At 35.5% G+C, this 8,205-nt stretch overlaps 1 protein-coding gene across 3 annotated transcripts in view; it reads right to left on the bottom strand.

The window, feature by feature from the left end:
* The window catches only part of LOC140146618 (uncharacterized), a 97,875-nt gene that overhangs the window by 23,444 nt on the left and 66,226 nt on the right, over nucleotides 1–8,205 (bottom strand). The window lies entirely within an intron of this gene.

Here is an 8,205-nt window from a genome sequence, read left to right as displayed (position 1 = left end):
ACGGCCAATGCATGAGAGTTGACAGCCCTGTTTGCGAAGTTATGCATGATTATGTGTATTACACTGCTCCATAGACAATGCGTTGTTCGTTCTGGTGCACCAGAACGAAATTCAAATTTCACGATATCTTAGCTAAACAAATTAATCTGCGAGAGATATTTTGTACATAAACATGTAGCCAGAGGTTTCCAGCGATATAAAAATCTCAATTTTTTTTGATTTATGTGGGGGGATGAGGCTGTGGATCACTAAATGCCCCTTTAAGTATATTTCTGCCAAAAATAATTTCTTGTATTGTAAATTGCCATATCTTGACACCTTGAAATCCTGTCTAGAAATCCACAGTCACAAAATGCAATCAAATTGTGAGGATTAATATCTTGGATTATAAAAATTCTCTCATGCATGTAAAATTTTGAATGACAAGCCGAGGGTATTTACCAATATGCAATGCCTAGCGTATCCCTGTTGGTAATCAGATACATCCCATTGAATTTCGGGTGGACAAGGTGATTTTCGACTCTGACATAAAACTGCTGCCATTTCATTACTTTGGCGTCTTTTTCTCATTTTTCCACCACATATTCTTAAAAAGATATATTTTTAAAATATGTAACACTTTTGAGAATAGCTGCTAAAAACTTCGAGAACTGAACCTTTCAAATTGGGTAACGTTCTTTTTGGACCACCCTGTATAATTGCAGTTATAATCTAATAAAATACTTGAAATACTAAAGTATGTATGTATATCTGTTCTAATGTGTTTCCTAGTGTAAATTATAGTTACTAAATATGTACTTATTTTTTTTACACATGATTGACTGCTTATTTTAAGCCTAAATGTTTTTTGTCAAGGGAAAGGAAATAAATAAAGTATGAAGAGATTTACTGAACTTAGGTTTTGATGATGATGATAAAACATTTGCCTTGAAGTTAAAAATTATGAAGATGATGTTTTAAGGGCAAAATCTATTTTCCAAGTCTTATCATCTCATTAGCATTTCAATATTTCAGCTTGATTTTAATATTGCCTTGAATATAAGTAGATCAAAGCAAAGAGAATGTGTCCAGTGCTTTATTTCATTAACCATAATTATATTTATTAGCTCTGAAGACCCCCATTTTTGAAAGTTATTGGGACATTTTTTAATTTCCCAGGACCTACTTTTTGCCCAGAAGATCAGTTTCCTTAGACTTGCTATGATCCTCCTCTCAAAGCTTATCCAATGTTATTGCATCCTACTACATGGATCAAACACGTGAACTTTTTGCCAGCACATAAAATCCAGCACGTTGACCATTTTTTAGTGGTAAGCCAACTCAAGCAGTACCTGTGTCCTTCAGTTCATTCATAACAAGCGCTTTGAAAATACTGCACATATTGAGATATTTTTTTTGAGATCCCAGTTTGTAAATGTTAATGTTTTGATATACTGTAAGTGCAGCGAGCAGGAAATGTTGCATGTTTAAAAGGTTTCATACACTATTTTTCTATGCTTTTTATTCAAATAGCAAAGCATAGTGTGATTTCCATATTTGTACATACTAGACCACAAACCCTAGCCGGGCATGTTGGTGTTTTTGGAGGTATCCCGACTCCAGCAAAATGTTCCAAAATGTTACCCTGGTCAGCGAGGTTTGGTTGTCACCCAGTTTGAAACTTACATGTGCTATATACAGATCTCCTGAAAAGAGAGCAAATTGGGCAAAGATTTGGCCCAGATGACCTTTGATCCTGACCCCCCGCAAAATGTTCCAAAAATGTATCCCTGGTCAAGTGCAGGGTTTGTTGTCACCGAGTTTGAGCCCTACCTGACCTTTAACCTTGAAATGACATTTGCAGTTTCATGCTCCGGCAAGTGTGAGGGATTATTTGCATATGGAGTTACAGCCTGATCGGAGACAACTTGAATTTTTGTCCTGACCTTTTTGACCTTGGATGACCTCTTGCGGTTTCCTTACTCCCCCAAGTGTCAGGGACGTCGACTTTCCACATGGTGGCCCATTACCTCCGATGGACCTTTTGCGGTTTTCCTTACTCCCAAGTATCAGGTATCAATTTTCTCAAAGCTACAGCTCAATCGGAACAGACCTGATCTTTGACCTTGGATACTCCTCTAAGTGTCAGTGATCACCCCCCCCCACCTCGAAGTTAAGGCTGATAGGGCATTCATAAAATTTGGACCTGATATTTGTGACCTCAGGGCTTATTCCTTTGCAGTTTCCTCAAGTGTTGGGTAATATTTACCTGGAGTTACAGGTCGATCCAGACAACTATAAATTTAACCTGACCTTTGACCTCGGATGATCTTTTCGGCAGTTCCCCAAAGTTATGCAGCTCAATCTGAGCAACTAGAATTTGATTTGGACTTGGACAACCTAACAAATGCCAGCTCCCACTGGCTTGGACCAAGTCGCACCTACCCACCAAGTTTGAGGGAAGTTTTTCAGAACACCCCAAAAATGGAGGTTCAGTATTCTTTTGCACAGTAATAGGGTTGGTTGGTTGAGGGCAAGTTTCTCCAAGCCAGCTTTAATCTGATTATGCCTTCCCAAGAATAAGAGAGTAGCTAGGACATACATGTGTTTGTTCTTCTGGATTTTACCTGATTTCAGGATTTTTATGGCCACAATTGTTCTGATTGATTTTCAGCCCATTTTGGGGGTATTTTTTGAGCCCAATTTCACACTCATTGTTTTTCAAGTTTTTCTAGTACTTTCAGGATATTTCACGATCTTTCAATCACACCCTGGACATGGCATATACCACAGTAGTAATATTATGGCAAACATAGCATGTTAGTCAATTTAGAAATAAGCAAGGATGAATTAGATATTCTCAGTTATTTAAATCATTGAATTTGAAAGACATGACCTCTAAATGAGTACTCATATCCCATATGCATGTTCATAGAATAATCAAGTTACTTTATTATATAATGTAGAGTAAAATACAGACAATGATCTTATTTAGACCTTACATACAAGAAGTGGATATGCCTACTTGCTTATGCAGCATGGAGAAGTTGGCTCGAGATTAGAAATTAAACATTCGCAATTGAATAATTCAATACGTTGAATAAAAATTTTTTGAAATTCGCTATTTTGATTAATTTTGACCTAAAAACAACTCATTTTGTACAGTCAGTCTTCTACAGTTTTTGACATTACTTGATTTTTGGACATCCAATATATTCAACATTTTGTATCTTTGTTATTTGCCCAAATTTTGACCTAAAAACAACTCTTATGTATAGTTGAAGTCTTCTACAATCTTTTGACACCATTTTTAGGCATTCAAAAAATTTAAAAATTTTGTAGCTTCGTTATTTGGCCAAATTTTGCCCTAAAAACAACTCTTATGTATAATTTAATCTACTACAATCTTTTGACACCATTTTTGGTCATTCAAAAAATTTGGCCAAAAATGTCAAAATTTTGTATCTTCGTTATTTGGCCAAATTTCGACCTCAAAATTTTTGAATGTCCAACAATGGTGTCAAAATACTCTACTTCACCGATACATAAATTGGTTATTGGGTCGAAATTCTTCCAAATAACAAAGTTCAAAATTTTGAAATTTTGGCTAAAATTATTGAATGTCCAAAAATGTTTAAAATACTCGAAACACTTGACCGATATATAAAAGTGGGATATATATGTCGAAATTCACCCAAAATAACAAAGTTCAAATTTTGACATTTTGGCCAAAATTTTAATATCCAAAATAGTGTCAAAATACTCCAGAACACTTGATCGATACATGAAAGTGGTTATTAGGTCGTAATTAAGCCCAAATAATCGAAGTTCAAAATTTTGAAATTTTGGCTCAAATATTTGAATGTTCAAAAATAGTGTCAAAATACTCCAGAAGACTTGATCGATACATAAAAGTGGTTTTTAGGTCTAAATTAAGCCCTTAAATAACGAAGTTCAAAAATTTTGAAATTTTGGCTAACATTTTGAATGTCCAAAAATGGTGTAAAAATACTCTAGAACACTTGATCGATACATGAAAGTTGTTATTAGGTTGGAATTCGCCCAAATAACAAAGTTCAAGAATTTTGAAATTTTTGGCTAAAATTTTGTATCTTAGATTATTTGGCCAAATTTTGCCCTAAAACAACTCTTATGACACCATTTTAGGCATTCAAAAATGTGGCCAAAAATTTCAAAATTTTGTATCTTCGTTATTTGGCCAAATTTCGACCTCAAAATTTTTGAATGTCCAACAATGGTGTCAAAATACTCTACTTCACCGATACATAAAATTGGTTATTGGGTCGAAATTCTTCCAAATAACAAAGTTCAAAAATTTGGAAATTTTTGGTTAAAATTGTTTAATGTCCAAAAATGGTGTCAAAATACTCTAGAACACTTGATCGATACATAAAAGTGGGATATAGGTCGAAATTCACCCAAATGACAAGTTCACAAATTTTGAATGTCCAAAATGTGTAAAAATATACTCAAGAACACTTGACCGATACATAAAAGTGGGATATAGGTCAAAATTCACCCAAAATAACTGAATTTCAAATTTGTGACATTTTTGGCTAAAATTAAAAAAAAAAAAAAAATAGTGTCAAAATACTCCAGAACACTTGATCGATACATGAAAGTGGTTATTAGGTCGAAGTCGCCCAAATAACAAAGTTCAAAAATTTTGATATTTTTGGGCCAAAATTTCAGCCCAAAGTAAACAGTATTTTAAAGGTGGGTAACCTGATTGAAAATCTCATCCTCCACTTAACCTCATCCAAATGCTGATTTTGGTATCAGATGAAAGCTCATATTTTTTTCATAAACATATTGAAATTTGGTGTATTTCGAAGAAATCATCAAAAACTGCGAATTAGTCTCAACTATGATATACCATATAGTTGCGACTAATTAGGCAGTTTTTGATGATATCTTCGGAAATACACTGAGTTGGAACTTCTAATTTCAATATGTTTATGAGAAAAATAGGGCCTTTCACTTGAAATCAATATATCTTACATGATGATAATCATTAATAAAAACACTGTAGACTACCAATATCACACTGTATAAATGTCGGTAATTCCATTAGGAATTAGTCACATTTACAAAGAACATTTACATTTTCTTTTTGCATGAGTGCTTGAAAGGGATGACATTTTATGTTATACACAAGTTTTAAAGAATTTGATTTTCCAAATATATCAGGTCACCTTCCTTTAATAATCATTTTCTACTTTAACAAAAGGAAATTTTGATGGGTGTCCCTTAATCTACTTTGAACTTTCATCCAAACTTTAACCTTGGGTTTCACTACTCCTGTCCTGGTGTACATGCATATTTTCTCACATTAATGTAGTGTGCACGTTAAAGAACGTCACAGGCTATTCGAAAAGAGCAGGGGATCATCCCGGTCATGTTGACTGTACTTCAAAATACACTCATCTACTCTAGGTTCCAGAGTACAAAATAAGTACAGCTTGTCTGTACGCAGTGCGATAATACTCATACATATGAGGGAGGCACTTATAAGGAAGAAGGAAGAAGGACTCAATGCAGCACTCATAACTCATCTAGTCCAAATGTGAAACAGACTCAATGCAGCACTCATAACTCATCTAGACCCGATGTGAAACAGACTCAACGCAGCACTCATAACTCATCTAGACTAGACATATTTTAACACTCCATGTAAAAGCAGCTTTATACATTTTCAAACATCAGTTTTCAATTTGGTAGCTTAACCCTAATCCGCTAGGGGCTTTTAGATGACGGAAGGGAAAGAAGGAAGGAATAAAGAGAGAAAACAAGGGAAGATTGTGGGTGCTCTGGGGGGGATTAGAACCAGAGACCCCTGACATGTCAATCACTTCGCTGGCCAGCGAAACCATGCCCTATATCATAGGGCGATATTGCATCATCACACTACATGGGATGCACGCACAAACAGCGCATATATCAAGTAATATTTTGTAGTACGCAGACGTGTTAGGGTTAAGCAAAGGGCGGAGAGGGGGGGGGGGCTCCTGGCTACCATTTTTTATTTACCAGCTCATGCAGTTAATTACAAAAAGTCTGCAAAAATTTTGCGCGTAAATGTGGAAATGCAGACAAAACAATTAAACATGGCCCTCATCTTCCTCATTAGCTATTTATTGTTTTAATACAAACTATAAAGATGGCTTAATTATGAAGAAATCCATACAAGGTGTATCAAAATGATTGGGACCCATCAGATTGTTAGTCTATTCAAATACCTGCTTCTTCCACATTCAGCATTAGATCCTCTTGAAATTACTACAATTTATTGTTTAATGACACAAATCTACAAACAAGGTACATGTACATGTAAACTGGCCTCAAAAAAGAAACTTATAATTTTTCACAAAGTCATATCTTAATATCCTCTCCATAAAAATGAATAAAAATTGCACACAGGATAACTTCAATACTCTACTCTAAACACTTGTCAGTAACCAAGCAGTTGACCAACTGACACAACAGTAAAATGCACTGACACGGAACAGCTTCGGGACCACATTCACAGGCTTAATAATTGGAACCCAACAACAGAAATCTGTTGGGATGTGAATTTTGGTCCAGAAAGGTGTTCCATGTCAGTGCATTTTGCTGTTGTGTCAGTTGGACAACTGCTTGGTTACTGACATGTGTTTAGAGTATATTGAAGTAATCCTGTGTGCAATTTTTGTTCATTTTTATGGAGAGGATTTTAAGATATGACCTTTCTATTTGAGGCCAGTTTAGATGCATTTTGATGAAGCAGACTTGGCCATGTTCACTGGATATTGATATGGGTACCAATCATTTTGATACACCCTGTACCATATTTTTGCTGATCTATGAAATGGTATCAGCCTACATTAGTGTATCTTACTTACTGACTGATTAACCTTTTGGTCTGAAATGGATATATCTCTAAATGCCACAAAGGTATGACCCCCTCCCCAAGTGGTGTCAAATTAAAGAAAAAAAAGAATATAATAAAAAATATTTTCCCATCTGGGGTGGCACTCAACACAAGACCCGGGTCAATATTCATATGGGTCCTTTTCCTAGCCTAGAAGCCTAGAAGATATGAACCCCCAAGTGGTGTAAAATGAAAGAGAACATAGTAAAGAATATAATAAAAATTATTATCCCACCTGGGGGTAACACTCCTCATAGGACCTGGGTCAATGATCATATTTTGGGCCCGGGGGGATCACTCCCATTGTGGCCTGTACACCATCCATGATAATAAAACGTGTAAAAAGGGTAGTTTTTCATGGGTAAGCATGATACGCAGCGTAACGTGTTTAGGGTGTCAAAAACACATGAAATATTGGAAAAAGGGTAGCAAAATTGCAATTGCTAATACTGTGAAATGGAATTTAGGGTATGAAATTTGATGCAAGGAATAAAATCCCGTTTAGGGTGCGTGTGAAAACACCTGTTTAGGGTATCGTTTTAGCCAAGCGTTAAATCCTTTTTAGGGTGCTTTCCAAAGTTGATTATCACGGATAGTGTACAGGCCACAATGGCAGTGACCCCCCCCCCCCCCCTGGATTTTGGGTCCTTCTCATATCTCGAAATGCCAAGGTGGTATGAGCTCCCGAGTGGTGTCAAATGAAAGAGAAAGAAATAAAGAATGCATGTCAAATAAAAGAGAAAAAAGTAAAGAAAATGAAAATAATTTCTGTGGGGAGTCACTCATAATTAGACTGGGGTCAATATTCCTATTTTGGGTCCTTTTCATATCTAGATAATATTAGATATCCAAAGAATGTATGACCCCCGGGTGACAGTGGTATACTGCAAAGGCCTGTGGTTCAGCTGTGGTGCCGTAACCGCTCTGGTTTTATATATTAATAATTAATAAATCTGGCATTTTAGACTGCATTATATTCAGATTTTAATTTTTCACAATACCCTCAAACAGTTGATGCACACTGCACAGTCATTGACCTCTGAATAGGTCATCTTCCAAAGTTAAACTGTATTAAGGGGACTCGATCTTTTGTTGCGTAATTATAGAGGGCCAGGGGATTCACTCTATCATTAAAAAAATTATTTGAAGAAGTCAAAGTGCCCTAGGAATAAAAACTGTAGTGTAATTCACGCCAGACACAATTTCTTTATACAACAAAAATTAATTTTTGTAATCGATCAAAAAACAAACGTTTTATATCAATTTTAAATTTAGCCTGAATCCTGAATCCGTAA

The sequence above is a fragment of the Amphiura filiformis genome, chromosome 2, assembly GCF_039555335.1.
Source record: "Amphiura filiformis chromosome 2, Afil_fr2py, whole genome shotgun sequence".
NCBI classification, from domain to species: Eukaryota; Metazoa; Echinodermata; class Ophiuroidea; order Amphilepidida; family Amphiuridae; genus Amphiura; species Amphiura filiformis.
Note: the sequence above shows the minus strand (reverse complement) of the source record. Positions and strands in the feature narration are given on the sequence as shown.